Source organism: Hesperophylax consimilis, chromosome 1, assembly GCF_061612785.1.
Source record: "Hesperophylax consimilis isolate HC1 chromosome 1, BYU_Hcon_1.0, whole genome shotgun sequence".
Taxonomy (NCBI): domain Eukaryota; kingdom Metazoa; phylum Arthropoda; class Insecta; order Trichoptera; family Limnephilidae; genus Hesperophylax; species Hesperophylax consimilis.
In genome coordinates this window covers 12211830-12230780 of record NC_142836.1, presented here as the reverse complement: position 1 = coordinate 12230780, position 18951 = coordinate 12211830, and the positions used below count along the sequence as shown (strand labels likewise).

Here is an 18951-nt window from a genome sequence, read left to right as displayed (position 1 = left end):
CGTACTTGTATTGTGATGGAGAACTAAGCCAGCCGTGAAATATAATTATGTAAGCTTGGGTGGGACCCAAACCCGATGCCAACTTAGAAAGACATCATGATCGCTTCGTTGAAAAATCGTCTCTTCCTCTTACTTACATTTTTCCCATCTTTCAAAATTTAAGCTAAAACGATACCCCTTCATTTTATTATTGCGAAATACCTACAATGATTTCTTTTATTTTTTTATATATACGGCATAACGTTGCCATCATAAAAAGTAAGAATAGTGACAGTACAAAAACCCAAACAAGAGTATTAAGTAATCAGCATAAAATGTAAAAGTTCAACAACTCAAAGAAAGGTATAAAGTAACAAGTATAAAATGTAAAAGTACAACAACTGAAAGAAAAGTATACAATGTAATAGTAAGAAAATTATAAAATTAAAATGTACAACAACTCAAAGAAAAGTATAAAATGTAAAAGTACAATAACTCAAAGAAAAGTATAAAGTAACAAGTATATAAGTATACATAAAATGTTAAAATATCTAAAAGTATAAAATTTACAAAAAATATTATTTATTTAAAAAGGTTTTAAAGGTTTGAGTACTACTAAGTATGAGCAATGAAGAAGAAAATAATTAACAGAAGAAGAAAATCTTCGATAAATCTAACTATTCATTGGAAAAGTTCAATATCATGTTTCCAGTTGTGAAATTTTCATTTTCTATCACTCTTTCTGAGCCATTAAAGGCGTGTTGATTGTCTCATATATTAGGCCATTTAAGTTCTAGATTAGACAAAAAACGGGTAAACACTTTTTTTATTTTTTTTATAGTGAATACCTCACAAGAGTCCCAACTGCTCCCGTCTGGAGCCAGTGAGACTATGGCATCCCCAATTGGGGCATGTTGTGAGGCTGAAGGTAAGTGGGGAAGGAAAATAGGAAGGTGGGGAAGTGCCTGGCTATTCAGATCTAGTCACTAAACACGGCTTAAGCCATTTGGAGCAACGTTTCAATTCTGAATGGTGGTCTTACACCAGGGCGATACTGGTAGTATCTTCCACTCTGGAACGTGCCGCAAATATACTATATATTATTTTAATTAATTAATTGTGAAATAACACAAATTAATCAAATAAAATTTATTTGCGCACGCCGGGTTCGAACCCGCGACCTTCGGAATGGCAGTCCAATGCGTTACCACTGGACTATGCCGGCCGTCAAAATTTGTTAATGCGGTGCGCAGGTACCTGGCTATGTGATTATTATAGTAAAGCCGTGGCTTACTGGCAATACTGATTTAATCAGAATTCGCGCGCGGGAAAACTCTTTTGTGGAGGGAATACGTTTGACACGGAGCTGTCAGATGAAGAAAAATATGACAATGGAAATTAGCTTTCAGTGACAATCATAGACATGTTTTTAATACTGAGCGAAGCATTATTAACAATAAAATAGTTGAAAACCAGTCAGTAAAGATCGAACAATGAGAATTTTATAAATATATGTACACCTTTTTTCTCAATTTATTAGTAAAAAGGGCTTCCAAATTCATATCCCTGAAGACTAATATAATATCTATACCTAGCCTTTGAAATGTAATTCCACTCAAGATAATAGTGTAAAATTCAATGTTCAGTCTTAAAAATGTATTTGCAGTACCTTTCTACAAAAATTTATTTTATTTTTTATTTGAATTTTTACAACAAGTATGAGTATACTTACATTTTATTGGTAGAGATTTAAAAGATATGATATTAAAGCCTTTTTGTAACAAGCTTCTGTGTAGTTAAACAGATCCGCTACATCTGCGTACCAACGTATTACTAACTTCATGTAATTTAGGTACAAGCGAGTGTTTGAATTGCTCAGTCTTAGAATTGTTACAATTAAACAGGGTTTTAGAACGAGTAGCTCTTATGGGTACATGAAATTCAATGAGGTTAATGAAATCAAGACTGTCTACACTACCATTTACAATTTTGAACATAAATTTTAAGTCGGATATAATTCTTCGATCTGAGAGTTTTAATAAATTTAATTTTTTCATAAAGTAATTATAGTTTATACTTGCAATGGGAATACCGAGTTAAAAGTTAATGTGTCTTAGGAATTTGTATTGAATTTTTTCTATTGAATCTGAATTAATTTTATAATGTTGTAAAATTACTAAAATGAACTACAAATGTAGGTTAATTTGCAAGAAATGCAAGAAACTGCGATATCAACTATATAATAAAATTGCTTATCGATATTTTTCTAACGGTGCCCAACATATTATTTTTTGGTAAATCAGTTTTTTTTATTTATTAATATTTTCAACAAATTTTTTATGTAATTTTTTTTTAGATTCACAACTTTTCAAAAGTATTGCTGGCCTTAAAAATATCACGAAAAATATTTTTTTTATCAAATAGCTTCAGTTTAAGAAAGCCGTCACATTATCGTTCATTAATTAGCTGAAACTCGTGAAAGCACTTGTCCGGTACTACCCTCAGGGGTGGCATTAATAGAACCTACCCTCGTGACGTCACGACCGATTGCCTCTTACTGCCGGAGTCCGCATTAATCGGACAATGCCGGATGCTTTTATTGAGGGTTGAAGGGTGGAACCCGACAAATTTACGTACAGCTCGTACGTTTGTCCACTTCAACAAATGCTCCTCAATGGGCCACTGTCAAAAAATAATGATTGGTTGGTTTTTCGGATGTCCGCGTTTGTTTAATTAAACATTGTAACTGGAGTATGGAACTTTCACTTTTATTGTAAAGAAAAACATTCCTGTTGAATTTGAATTTGTATTCCTCCTACTTCCATCATTGTCAGCGCAATATGTTGCTCGTATAGTGTTGAAAGACTTGGCTAGCGTAAAATTGAATCCACGACTCTGACGTCGATGTCTTAGAAACCTAGTAGACTAGACTTCTGTTTTTTATTTATTTTTATTAAAAAAAATAATATATATATATATATATATATATATATATATATATAATATTACTTTTACATATATTTATATATATACAGTATTCGGGAACGATCACCAATGCAAAACGCATCGTAGCTGGAACTCTCCGGATACAATGTTAGCCCTCGGCGCTCCTACCTACAAGTCTGAATATTCTCGATGCACCGCGCGGCTATAAAATGAGGGGCATCGAGATGTACTCAGTCAGTCATAAATTAGCAGCGAGACCTGTGACTGCTTGCTGCCTACTGAGACGGCCGGCCATATACAACGCATATACAACGTAATACGCAACGGCATATATTTATATTTTTTTATTAGGTAAAATATTTTTTACAATTCAAGTTTTCCAGTAATGTAGGCCTCACTGGGTGGCTTGCCCGTGCTGAGGCCTTCATATTAATATTAAACCATTTGAAACTAATTATTTAACATATAAGAGCAGTATCATATAAACAAAAAAAAACTTCAGTAGAAGACTTTAAAGATGAAAATTTTAAAGTAACAATTTTAATATTAAGTTATTCTCATTGACTAATTACTTGTTTTTTTTCGATTTGTAGTTAATAATCTTATTTTGATCATTTACAGGCTCAAAAGAACACACAAAGTAGTCGGATGCTTTTGAAATAAATTTTAAGGAGAGAATATTGTTTTACAACATCTACACTATAATGTTAGTTTTAATTGCGTAGTCTAGTATATAAGCGTTTTTTACGTCATTGTATTTTCCGTGTAGATTTTTTATGCGTTTTGTTACATTCTGGTATATCTTAATCCTTTTGTTAAAGTAGTATTCCAGTACAAAATTAGCTAATGTATGGAAGTTTCATCCGTCGGTAAGAGAACAGCCTTTCTGAAGGTCTTTGCTGATGCCGGTCTAAGCCTCGACAAAGGAGGACGGTTGGCGTAGGGCTGACAACTGACATCCCTTCCCGGTAAAACAAATTTTTGTAGGAAAAACTACGAAGGCACCCGGGACTTTCCAAGAATTGTAGCAACGATGACGGTGACGAGGTAAGTTTGACATAGGATTGAGAGAACCCGCAATTAGTTTGAAACTAAAACCATGTTTTGAATAATATATCTTAAATTATGTGATTTAATTCCGTCAAGCAAGATAAGTTTGACCATTGAAAATATAATTTAATTTTATCAGTAATTTCATATCCAAAATATCGTTTTAAACCAAAAATAAATTTATTTTTAATAGTTGATCTTCGGTGAAGATTACAAAACTAGGGTGATGACGTAATTTACACAGAGTAAAAGGTACTTTCAGTATCGCTCTGGTAAAATACCTCAATTCAACCGTGTTTGGTGACCAGATTTGAATTGCCGGGTACTTCTCATCCTTTTCCATCCCTATTTCCTTCCTTCTTTCCAACCTTCCTTCCATCACTCTCTTCAGCCTCGCGACACAGGTACTTATTCGAAATGACACAACCAATTCCAGACAGTGGAATCAATTGGGACTCTTGTGCAGTATTCATAATTTTTTAAACTTTTCTTTGACTTTGAGTGGTCAAAATATGGTCCATAAAATGATGTAAAATTTAAGTTAGTCAAATTTTCTGTTGGAAGTAAAATTCTTCGAACCACAAAAAAATAACTTGGTGAAATTTTGCTTTACAAATATGCTTTAGTTTTTGTAGTTTTCAGAACGTAATTTCGTAAAAAGCTTTGGTAAAGTACCTTACCTCAGCATATTATTTGAGTCGTCTGGTTGCCTAGTAAAAGTTACAATTTATAGGTACAGGTAGTTCTTATGTAAGCACATTTGGTACAATCGATTTGGGATCTAAAAAGGTTTGTTTCCTGGAAGGTTTTCGTAATTCTGACATGTACGTATAAATAATTTATATCTGAATTTGTGAAATTGACAAAAGGGAGATTACATCGTAAATTATAAAGCTGTTAATTAAATTGTTGAGTTAAAATTTTTATTAAATTTCCAATGGCTATAGGTTTTTATACAAAAGTGCTATTTTTTTCAGGAATCGAAGTAAACTGGAATACAAACAGTTTTAGTTAGAGAACAAAGGATGCATCAGTAAAGACCACGAATTTCAAAATATTTATATTGGTAACACTATATTAGCCCAGCAATATACAGAAAAAGGCCCCAACTGGAATGAACTAGGGGAAAGGAGAATTTTCACAGGTGAATAGTACCTACTGTAAGGAGTATTTTCACAAAAGTCTCCACTCCTCCCGCTTGCTTCCCTCATGTCTCCAGTTCTTTTAGATATATTCACTGATGAACTTATTAAAAAAAACTATATAACATAAAAATAGGTTGCCATGTTCAAGGAGTATCTGTAAATAATATTGATAACCCAGTTGTGTGGTTCTTCCAGCACCGTCACTTTGCGCACAAAAGAAACAACTCCAAATATGTGAAGGTGTTGCAAACAATCATAACCTTTTAATACGTCCAAATCAATTTTTATGGTTTTCAAATGTAAAAACAACTTCATGCTAACACCCTTAGTATGGCTAGATAGAAGGAAAATGGATGTTGGTTGTAGCGTCAAATACCTGGGACATATTATCATAGACGACTTGAAAGGCTTCGAGGATATGGAAAGACAAAAAAGAGCAATATCCGTAAGAGCAGGTATGCTGTCAAGGCGTTTTCACTTGGATAGGATACTATTTAACGCATTCTGCACTTCACTGTACACGTCATTATTATGGTTAGATTACACTGCATCCCAATGGCGTAAGCTAAAATTCGCTTACAATAATGCTTATCGCCCGTATATGCCCGTAACTATTCCTTCCACCGAGATACAGCAGCGCTAGGGAAATGTTCCTGGAGGGACGAGTGCACACTTTCAGAGCACTTTTCAGACACTACTCGGAAGCTAATGGCGCAGACTACGTCAAACAAACACTACAATCATCACTTCCATGGTTGCCTATATGAAGTCCCCCCTGATGGCCCTCTGGAGATAGGACACGGTCAAATACCTTCCTTAAACGAATGCCAAGATACATTTTGTGTTTACAATTTTTCACTTTTTTTCCGCATTTATTTATTTATTAATTTTTATTTTCTTTTTTGTTTCTTATTATTTGTGTGATTTTTTTTTTGTTATTTCAAAATATGGATTGTATGGCAATCCACTACCCCTGAATTTCTAGAATAAAATGTTATTATTATTATTCAAAGGGTTTTTTTACTGTAATAAAGAAAGAATATAATTTACTCGGACAGGTGTGTGCATTGAGTAATCCTTGATGAGGTGAAAAGCAGTAGGAAAACTTACGTATGGGCCTGGGATTTCTGACAACACACTCAGTAAACGGGTATTCAATGAGTGAAGGATCATTCCTTTCAATGAGTGAAGCATTTCACTATTTCTCATCCGCCAGTTATGGAAAAACCAAGATATATCAAAATTTGTAAGCTGGTTAAACCATGTGATGGACTCGCCCTGGGATAATTTTTTTGTTTATTGATTTATTATGGTTAGAAAGAATTTTTCAGTTGATTTCACGAAGTAGGGGTTTACCAGATGTTGGATAGCTGTTTTATAAACAAGTGTTTAGATTTATTAGGGTAGAGAAAAAAAATAGGAACATGCACTGTATCGTCAGAGACCTCCGTGATGGTGGTTGAATTCTTAGATTTTATTCAGTGGAGTAGCGAATTTGCCAGTGTAGGGGGCGGATAGAGAAAAAAAACCCTAACAAAATCAGTAAGAAACAATTCAACTAGGTTGAGCAATGCTACTAAGTGATTTCTAAGTAAGAAATACGCCGTTAAATATAGTTACGTAATTTTTCTAAGGATCTAGACGAATTATAATTATGAATAGCGAGGTAAATAACATTTTAACAGGACGAGTTTGGAATTTGCCTAAGTAAATTAAAATCTCGCAAGAAGATTTAAAAATAAAAACTATTACATCATAATTATTTAATTCATCCTAGACCGTGTTGATAATTTGGGAGCCGAACAAACTGGTAGGCAGACACGCCACTGGACTGGAAGAGTCTTGTTACATTCTTTTGAACAAAGAATTGGACATTTTACTGGAGAAGTAACAATTTATTGGTTTTGAAACGATTTAAATTAATGTGACGGGTTCTAGAGCTCATAATTGATGGGGTCTTTTAGTGAGTTTCTGCCATTGAATACACGAAATTTTGAGAATTCAAAAAGACATAAATTAGAAATCGCATATGGTGATTTGGGGGGTTGGTTTGGGAAGGGAGTCTGGATTTGAAAGCGCGGGGAGACGGTCGGGACAGTTAGCGTTGAAGAACGGGAGAAGCAAGTCGATAGTCGTGGTTAGAAAAAGCGGTTCAAGATAGTCAGTTTGAAAGCGTTGGGAGACGATCAAATACAGTCAAGGGGGTCAGAGTTTCAAGGTCTGGGAGACGGTCAGGAATAATCAGGATCGGTCAGCGTTTTAAGATAGTCGAGTCAGTAAAAACTAGGAAGCGCGTCAACAAGAATTAATCGTCGGGACGCGAACGCGGCTAAAGTCATTTAGTGTAGAAGGAGTGATTTTTCTAACAGCATGAGTAATTTACTGCATGTGACTGTGTTTGTTTTTTTATAATTATTTGGATTGTTGACACTAAGATGTATCGGTAAGTCTATTATAATCTAATTATTAACACTTATTTCCCTAATGTAAACCAAATAATCCAATTGTATTTTGAAGTAAGGGTATTTAACTTGAGTACTATAGGTACCCGTTAGCGAAGGAGGCCATAAATCACCTATTGCATTGAAGCGACCGGGTCTTGGCTATTACAAAAAGGACGAAGAGCGGTTACCCTGAAACCGCTTTAGATCATTCAACAATAGACATTATTTATGAGTCAGACTATTTTATGCAATTTAAAATGATTTAAAAATTCTCCAGTAATAATATTTAACGATTAGGTTATACGGAATTCATAAAATATATTTAATTAAATATAACTCATTCAAACATCACTCTCACTTAGCCATGTACAGCGAGTGCACCATTATTTCAACTATTAGGGCTACGTGTGTATATCTACGTACTCCTAATACCTACTTCCACGTTCGTTTTACGAACTTTGTGAAGACTACGGTGTATTGTAGTTATTACAGGGGTTTCTCTGTTAGCATATAATTTTCATCCATTTTTGAATCGGGATAACGCAGCGGATTGAAGCTAGCTGCCGAGAGAGTGCATCTGTCTGGCATTTCTATTCTGTCAAGTAGGATTTTCATTTTTCATAAGGATGGCTGGGACGAAGTGTACGAATTTTCCGTAGGCTGTCCTATCTTATCTAAGCGACAAAAGCGAAGGGAACGAAATTTGTGATTGGCTTGCCTAATAGGGACTTTTGTGTTAGCAAAGTCGATAACTCTGGGTACCGAGATAACGTCTATTTTAGTATAGCAGCGCCGGCTTTTTCCCCTGCTATTGGTGTTGTTGAGTTATTCCCGTAAAGCATCGGTTTCTGTCGAAGGTGTTGGGGGACCAACCTGAGATAGTTACCCTGAATAGACCCCTGTTTCGAGTATTTTCAGCTGGTGAGAGGATGCTTTCACGGAGTTCCAATCGAAGGGAACGAAGATTGCTAATGGGCTTTCCTACTTGAGTTGGCTTTGGTAGACGAAGGAACGAAGCGGGTAATGGCTATGCTATTCTTGTCTGGCGTATGGGGAGGATTTTCTCGCTGACAGAACGAAGGGATCGTGACGAATATGAAGTTGTTTCGGCGCTTTCTGACGTCCTTCCTGTCAAATTCAATAAGTACTTACCCCACTATAGGAGGAGAAGTCATCCAGAATTAGGTTGGAAATTGACTCCGACTGAAACCGTTTGAGCTGACGGAGATCGGATGATTTCAGATTCACGACCTGATGATTCCAGTATCCCTGATCCTTAGCGCCGGAAGTCGAGGATATCACTTTCTACCATTCTTTGATATTTGAAGCGAGCGGAGGGTGACAAACGATAGAGCGAGTGACCATGACTTTGAAGTGGGGTAAAATCTCCCGTCTCGGAAACACTCGTTATGTCGGATGGACGCCCCATTCAAATTAAATATTGACATGACTATTTTGAGTGTGGACGAAAGACTTGAAGTATGTTCTGTATTGTACATATGATAAATATGTGTCATTACCTCTACTGGAACGAAAAGCTGTATAGACTGGAGCCAAGAGCTATTTGGAGTGGCGTGACTGCAGAGGCAAAGTCGAACAAACTGAAGCTGGATCTAACTTATTTTTTACAAGCGCAAACCAGAGGGGTGTTCACGGGACTCCCGAACTCCTGACGTTGCTGATGCAAACCACTTCAGTATATGTTTATGTTTGAGGTTAGTAGAGTGGACTCCTAACTTTCGGCATGCTGGCGAAGCTTAACTCATCATCGATTTGGGGGAGGTTGACGCGACCTAGACCTCGCGCTACCCACGTGACCCAAATGGTTCCTGACATCAGGCTATCATGCCCACCGAACCGGAGCAGCTCCTTATACCTAACGGTATAAGATGAATCTTCTTCAATCATCATCATCATCAACATCATCATTCACCAACAAGGACCCACATCCCACTTTCATCACCCTTCGGCAGGAGGCAAAACATGTCATTATTTCATCTGTCGCTGAGCGATATTCAATTCATTTCTGGAGGTGTTGGGATTGGACCATCAACTTGGCTGCTCTCGAGCTGGTCACGTTGATGGATGGGATTTGGACGGAGACCAATCGAAAGCAACACATGTTTTGTCTCTAGCTATTCCCGAAAATACCTACTCATAGAAATAACTCACAAAACTAACAATCCATAGTCAAATCATTAACTTAGAATTTTGTGCATCTTGAATTGAATTGTCTATAGTGAATTTCATGTACTTGTAATTAATTGTCTCATTATATTAGCACATTATCGACTGCAGCAACCGGAAACGTTTGGGCGAACAAACAAGGTAGGAAAAGGTAGTTAAAATCAGGGTAGTCGGTCATTGTCTTATTTTCAAACCATACAGAATGTAACACGCCTCATCTAAAAAGAACCAAAGTTACCACAACCAATTAAAAGGATCCTTCAATGAATTAATCACTGTCGAAACAAAAAATTACACAACGTGACATATTAATTCGTTAAGATTGAAGGGTTGATAAACCGCGAGAAGTTGCAAATCAAACGTAACAAAATATTAATTCGTTAAGATAATAGACGTACGGTTAAAAACATTACAACCAATACTATTATTTTTCTTAAAAATTAGGTGAATTAATTTGCATTTATTTGGAATTAGTATCAGATACTGTAAGAGTTTAGAGCTGTTGAGAAAACGACACGGTAAAGTTTTTCTGAATTAAAACTACGCAGATCGGATGGGGTTGTTACTCAAGCCAGTAAAAAATCAGAAGTCAGAGTTAGAAACAAAGATTATGTAATCAACCATAAACAGATATCAGTGTGTGACAGTCCTGCAAAGCTCAAATCCTTTTTTGAGTATGAACTAGCTTCGCTAACACCATCTTTATTTGATTATGTTTCTTTAAAGAAAGGTAAGAAATCCATCATTATGAAAGCATATGACGATTGCACCGTTGATATCAACTTCAAAAATAATGAAGCTGCATATGTTCTTGATGGTGGATACCTAATTCAAGCAGTAGTTGGCATAAAATCTATACTTTCAATGATGCTATAACAAAAATCTCAAATATATGGTTCAAATATAATTATAGTTCATGTGGTTATTCTGATAAGGCTACAACAAAACAGCAGCAGCAGTCAAGAAGAGCTGCAAAAAGAACATGAAGTGAAATTTTTTTTTCTCATGATACTGTCTGACCCATCTACCTAAAGAAGAATTTCACGCCAATTCTCAAAATAAAAGTGATATTTGCTGAGAAGCTTTTACAACTAAGTGTCATGCTGTAGACATGCAGAGAGTAACAGCAAATGACGATGCTGATACGGAGATAATGGGTCATGTGATTGTATTTATAACTTGGTAGCACTGTAGTAGCTGTTGAAACGGAGGCATATTTACACATCAGCCATGATGATGAAAACTGTGATGCTATCCGAGACATTGGCTAAAGAAGTAGGTAGCGTAATACGGCATAATACCCAAAAATAAATTACCATAATACTTATGGCGTGAAAATCTCAAATCACATATATTTCCTATACATTTTGTTTAACCTGTGAGAGACAGTTGCGCTTCGTCCGCATTGCGAACTAATTAGTCGACGCCTGTTCTGAATTTAAACTAGCGTCGACATTGCCAACAGAAACCACGCTCAAATTATTCGGTAGTGACAAAAAATCTGCAGTCTCTAAGTTCTAATGTATGCACTCAACTTGAATAAGTAACATTAGTTGACTTTCATTCTGTTTTCCTGGGAAATTTTCTTCAGATTTCTTTTCTGAACGAACCGAATTTTAAAATGTTGAAGCGCTAATGCAATAGCGAATGCAGAAGCAAATAAGGCAAATTGCATTCAAAATAAGTTGCAGATAAAGCGTATTGTATCTCGTACATATATATTCTGATCGTGTGGTGCAAGTTTTATCTGAAACGTGGTTGTTATTCGCAGAGAGGCGAAGTTCTGCAATTTTACATGTATTGATTTGATATCTCTGGTGCTAAGAATTTCTGGAAAATAAGATTATAATTTGCTGAACGCATTTTAGAAACGTTTGCCTTAGTATACAAATTAATATTTAAATAATGGATTCGTACATTTGTTCCTAAAAGATAATGGATTAAATCTTACATCAAAGGATCTTGGGCTTACTTAATACGTAACACACTCTTTTAATGTATATATGACGTAATGCTGAAATTTTAATAGTATTGGAGAAAATTTAAATAATTTTTATTTAGCAAACCTTATGAAAATATATTACTCCCTGTATGAGTAGATTTGCAATATCGAAATTCTGAATTATCATTCTAATTATTAAAAGTATTTCACGATGCTAAGAAAAAACAGACTATTTGATTTTAGGGTTTTGCTAAAAGTATACCTTTTAGAGAGAAGAAAACATGAAATGCCTTTGACGAAAGGGAATATTTTCTTTACAAATTGGCATTGTTTACCGATAGAACTATGGAATGAATCTTGGTCTCCATAAGAAAAATAACGAAATTATAAATTTCTCAGAAAACTAAGTTGATTAGATTCTGTTATTCAAATAACGGTCTAAAAATAATAAATTAATAGTAAGAAGGTTTTTCTGCATAGAAAACACCAAGTAATAAAGAAACCGTTTGAGTTTTAGGTAAAATTTGTTTGACCCGCAATGATTAAATTATCTACAAATCGTTTCTCGTCCCACAATGCTTATAAAGATCAAATAAAAAAAGATGGTTAAAATTTGGTCAAATACGTTCATATATTTCTTGTGTGACATCTGATATCAAACTTTCATTATGTGAGCGTGGCTTTGACAGAAGGAAGTGAGAAAATCCAGGACGCGATACGGAAAATTTAATTCAGAATATTAGGCAGCTAGCGCAAAGAGAGATGTTTCTATTTAAATGCCTTCAGAGGGCAAGACAACTGTCACGCGTAGTAATAATTATACAACGGAACTTGTTTAATAATAAACTGTTTTTTTGTAAATTTAATAATAATACTATTGAATATATAAAAGAAAAAAATAAAATCGCTACTAATTAGTTACCCTTAAAGTACTTAGGTGCTTACCAAAACCATGAAACATATTTTTACACCCCTTCCTTATTGAAATTATCGTTAAAATATATAAATACTTGAATATTTTGGTCTGAATTTACGTGAACATAACTCTATTTAACAACTCTTCTTTACGTGAACATAACTCTATTCAACAACGTACGCACTAAAATAAGTTGATTTAATTTAGAAAAATATCATGTATTTTACTATATCTTCATGAACGACGATGGTTTAGCTAATTATTTTCATCTAAAATTTTATAAATAAATAACATTATTTGTGGAATACATACATAATACCCGTGTTCACTGTACGAAAAATGTGAATATTATGATTATAACATAATATTCTGGTGCATAATAATTATTGATTAGCTGATATTACAGAGACCGCCGTAACATGCATGCACATTGCACATTTATCAATCAGAGACTCTAATTCCTACCAAGATCGTTCCCTAATTAATTTGGTTTGATAATATAACGATGATGGAGTTATTGCTATCTTGACTGGAGAATTGGGGAGGGAGGGGACATGTTACGTAATATTACATTCACCACTATTTATGGGATAACTATTTGAAACACGAGCCCCTTGAAACTTAACATCAACAAATAATGAATTTTAAATAAGTATTGAGTATGCCAATATTCCATAAACTGCGGAAATTAATAACGAATATTATTAGATATTTAATGTATTGGAGCGAGGAAACAATAAATTAGCAGTAGGTTCAAGGAGAAATAATAACACATTATAATGCATGAAACTGAATAGCTAATAAATCAGAACATAAGGTAATTACCTTACTGTGCCATCGGTAAGCACTGTTTAGTATTTTAATTTTAAGTCTTTAATTTTTTTATGTTCCAAGAATTAATGCCATGTTCCAAGAATTCAATAATATTCTAATACTGATTGCTATTCTAATGCTGAATTCATCAAATATGTGGAATAAATTGTGTTCACTCTTATTGGTAAATTGGTTATTGATTTTGAAAATACACCAAATAATATTGTTAGAGATAAATATTAAATTTTCACCTTGATATCTGTATTTGCTGAAGGATGAAAGCAAAAAATTGAAAACCATAACCTGGTCGTTTATTTGTCTAGTCTCGGTTATTGGTTATTGCATGTAATTGTTGGCAATTTTCGGAATGAATCGCATCGTGAACGGGATATTTCATCAATAGTAATTTTATTTTCGGTTAGCTGGGTTTGGAATTGGAATACAGACTGTCGTATTGCAACCCTTTCTAAAAAAACAACCCTCCACGGAGATTATCATTATTTACTGGTTTGTGAAATAAAAATGAGTTGTTGAATAATGTACCTACCGAAAAAACCCATTGTCCGCAATTAATCGGGAAAGTAACTGAGTGAAATAAACGCCCTGGAGTAAAGTTATTAAATAATCGCTGTTTAGTATTTTTATAAATTATTTTGAAATTCAATTAACCAAAACAACTCTCGAAATAAACTTTTTTTAAATGTGAATGAACACATGAAACCCGGGCGTTTATTGCAATAACATGATCAAAATTACAAACATGAAAGTAACCCGCCTCATTAGAAGATTTCTGTTCTGAAATAGGCATCGTTCTTCAATCATAAGAGCTTAAGATGAGAAACGATGAAAAAGAAGTAAGAATAAAAAATATTAAGATTTTTTAATTGCATGTTCCTTAAATAGGTGATGAATGAATTTATTAGTAATTAGACACACTAAAATCTTAATTATTCGATGCTGAGAAGAAAAACATTTGTAATTCTATATTAACTAAGGAGGGTTATGTCATTATCAAAATACTGCAGAAATCGTAGATGCCTCAGATAAAAGATATGCTTGAAGGCTTTCTCACAAATATCAATAAACCGTAAAATTGGCTTTGTTTGTACATATATTATATCAATTCTTTCTCAAGTTATTGCTGTTACGTTTGTTGTCCTTACGATATAACTAAACCAAAGATCTTATTCGAATAATAGCCATTAATATTATTATTTCATGAATATTGTAAGCGTGGCTTATAATAACACGATGATCTGTAAAAATAACTAGAATTTTCACTGGCAAAGTTTACTCTAACTCTTAGAATTTTCTCAACATTTTTTGCTTACTTTTAAGGTAGAAAAAGTACTGAGTAATAAATTTAATTATATATTAGATGCAAGATAGTCTTTTCAAGTGCTCACGTTTTAACTTATCAGAATTACACACTTTTTGTAGTTTGGCATGCAATATCGCAAAGGCAATTTTTCTGAAAGTTATATTCTAACGACATAATCATTTTCATGGCGTACGATTTTCATTCATAGAATGCCAAATATGTATTTGATAAAATGTAATTTTTTTTTTGACAATATGTAACACGACTTTCCGTCTTTCTTTTCTCTTGAACAATTTACTTCGCACCATGCTTTTTTACACAATGTGAGTTGATACAAATATACATTATTATAGGTGGAGCCTGAAATTTATCTTAACTTAAAATTCTTGCGGATATTGTAAACATGTCTCAATTATAAACAAATTTCCTTTAATGCCATTAGTTTGAACATGAACCATGTTCGTTAGACTGGAAAACTTTTCAAATTTACCGCGTTAATGGGCTTTCACTAAACGTTTTCGCGGCACTAAAAAAGTTTTTTTAATCCGACGAAACGTAATCCAAATAAAAATTCTATCAAATAAATGGTTATTATAAACCAGTGCCATTAAATCGGAAATGTCTAAGATCTTCTTCCACAATTCTGAATTAAATTCATTAGTCACCAAATTGAAATTCCTTGTCCCGTAGGAAGGTCCAATAAATCAAGCGGTTAGTACTAAGAAAGTGATTTTCTCTTTTATCGTACCGTAACAAGAAGGTAGTCGGATAACATTCGTCAGAAGGTTGAAGAAAGGTATATCTTACTGGTCTATACCTGTCCGAAGAGAACATATTGTATTCAATCTCGAAAGCTCGCACCTTAGGCAGTTGAATTTAATAATTCTTAAGTCATTAGTCACATTTCTAGATCTTGAATTTAAATATATGTCTTCTGGTATTCACTTAATGATTAAAAGAGAAAAAGTATGGAAATTGCTGCCAAAAACTTAAAAGACGCATAAAAAAGCAATAAATGCTTTCATAAAATTTGTTGGAGAAAGCGAGGGGTGAAAAGAAAAACATATTTTTAATCAATTTAAATGCTATATCAGGACGTACCCAACAGACTTGAACCAGAAATTATTGGGTTAAATTGAAGTAAAAAATCTCAACGACATGTTTTTAAAGTAAAAAATAAAATCGTCATTTCTTCATTACCACTGATAAGACCCTAATGCCGGCACGCTATATTTAATTTTCAATATTACATTTTTTTATCATTACAATAAAACGATTAAGTATTAAATCGCTGCTTGGTATATATTTGTACTTACACGTGACAGTTGGTTCAAATTTAGAAAGCATTATCAAACTGAAAAAGTAACACCTTTCCAAAATTGAACGCGAATTATAATCCATCCTCCATTGTGGTGTTTAATGTTTCCGGTTGTGATGGTATTGTATAAATTGCTGACTAAACACGAAAATTTATTTATTTATTTATTAAACGCCCGCAGTATAAATCGATCGATTACATTTTTCACATCTGAAGTCTTAACTCTGCTTGGTTTATAATGGTTTACATTTCACTAAATTGAACAGTTCTATTTAAAGTTATAAAATGTATTAAAGCCAACTTATATAGGAACATTGTTGATTTAAATATATCTACAACATCAGAGTATATATTTCACAAATTTTGGATTCGTCTCATGGCGCGTAATCATAGACTAAATTAGACTAGACACGGCATATTCATTTAAAAATAACCCCAACACAATTTTGGTTTGGTTCACATGCACATTTATGAAAAGGCCTACGCATTATGTCGCAATGCGAAATGGGCACTGTGCATTGCGTTTTACCTTTTGTTGGTCTATTTTGCTTCTCAGCTATGCTGGGCAAATTCATTTTTTCAATCACAAAAATAACCGAGTTCCAAATATTTAAATTTGAATTATGTCCATATTACAACACCTCTGACAACAAATTCTCCGTGGTTTCGCTTACGAGTTTGAACGCTTGTACAAGGAGTTTAAACAGAGTTGGGTTGTTAAGTTCATCTCCATATTTGAAACGTACGCTACGTGGCGTTATTTTTAAAATGAATTTAACTAGACAGGGCTAATCTAGTATAATACATCAATGCGCGTAATACTTTGAAGTTGTAGAAAAATACCTGCCAATACCTGCCGATACATTTTAAATGCGTTTCGCAATAGAAAATACCCTTCTACTACTTTGACATAGTTAAAAATATATTTTATTTCTGAATAATGTCTAAGAAGATATTTCATAATCAGACAACAAGCCAAACACCCCGATGATAGTTTCTTTTTGCAGAAAATGGGTTTATAAGCGTTGGTTTAACATAATTAAAATGCAAAACAATCAACTGCAACACACATGAACAAGCTGCAACAGATAAGTCCAACTGAGGGGCAGTGAAACATAGAAGTTTTAATACTGTAAAAACGAGGATAGGCAACATCCTGCAGACTGTACTATATTATGAACGTGGGGAAAACGAAATCGTGGGTACTCTCGAGAGACAGCATCCTCCCCGCATTGGCTGAATTCCAATGGATGAAATTTTCTACAATTTGTGGGTAAAAAGATAGGTTTTCAAGCATTTCCAGGACCCACAAAAATGAGAGATAAACCTCATCGGATACGAATGACAGTCGGACATGAAGTTTATGATTCAAAAAGTTAAAAAAATTAACAGATTTAGGTTAAAAATGTAGGTTTTATGCATATTGGAAAAATATTTAGACATAAATAAAGTTACCAATTTTTAACTTAATTATTTTGTTCATATTTTAAACTGATTTAGGAAACAACCCACGCGCAGCTGTATCCAAAACTAACACATTTCAACCATGAATAATTTAATATTATACAATGAACATCAGTATGGAAGTATGATACGCTAGGAAAAATATTTCTCCTTGCTAAAAATATCTCGTTGTGGGTTTTAATATCGATAAGGTTTTAAACAGATTTCCACCCAATATTTTAAAAAAGCCCACGCAGCTAGATAAACACAAACATTTATTGAATTGTAAAAAAAAACTAAAATATGTACAAATATATATTTAAGAAATCTTAAAATTCAAAATGAAAAGAATATTTCGTAAGATGGTACAGGTTTAGGTAAGCCACGATAAAAGCAAATATGTGGGATTATTTTAAAACCATTTTTAAATAAAAGATTTACCTTCATCATGGTTTCCTCAAATCTGCAACACTTGATTTATGAAAACAAAAACATTGTTTCAATTCAATTTTGTCTATTTATTGTCTGGTTCACTTAATGGTCACCCAACAGAATAAATCCGACACATTATGATTATATAAATTTTGATCAAACACTAATTTGTAAGTCCTTAATTATTAATTTGTCGTTCAGCCAACAAAATGCAAAATAAGCAAACTCTGCCCCATTAAAAAATATTTGTAAACTAGGCCATGTTTTGGAGAGATATATACGTGATATCGTACAAAAGGTACGTGACGTATTTAGCTTAGCACATTTTTCGTCAATTAGGCTTGAAACAATTTGACACTATTTTCATGAAAACCAAAATGCTTGAAAATTGCCGAAAACACAGAATTTCACCCGAAAACCATATGCATTAAATTTTGTGTTAGTATTTTTATATGGATAATGAAATATTATAACCAAAATAAATAAAAAAGCCGGAATCTATCCAAAACACGAGTCTTGTTTTCTCATCAGCGATCTGAGTGAAACTGCCACACTTGTGCGGGAAAGAGAGACGCCAGATCACCGCTCCTCCAGCTAAGCGGGATGAAAGGAAGGGGAGATGAGCGAGAGAGAGCGAGATGGCAGCACAGCATCCCCTTGTTTAAAGGGGGAGGTCGTTTACTACTCCCTCTGCCGGTTTCAGCCGGGAGAAATGCCCTGGTTAAATCGAGTTCTGACCAAAGTCATATTTCATATTTTACGTCAGCTTCAACGCCTGACTGATTGATTTAAAGCCACCTTTACTGGGGGAAAGTTTCATTATCTCGCCTAATTTATTCATCAGCAATAATTGATTTCAAAATAAAGTATTAGAGTATTAAAACATTGTTGGGCGTCTTTCTCAATAAAAAACCTTAAAAAGTATTGTTTTATTGGTTTTTAATTAACGAAAGTATAATATTTTAATTAATTTCATAAGCGTTAAAGTTCCCTGACGTGCTAATTGTAAAATTGG

At 33.8% G+C, this 18951-nt stretch overlaps 1 protein-coding gene across 1 annotated transcript in view; it reads right to left on the bottom strand.

Moving 5' to 3' along the window:
• Positions 1-18951, bottom strand: part of LOC149426289 (uncharacterized) — a 322323-nt gene that overhangs the window by 245661 nt on the left and 57711 nt on the right. The gene's annotated exons all lie outside the window — the stretch shown is intronic.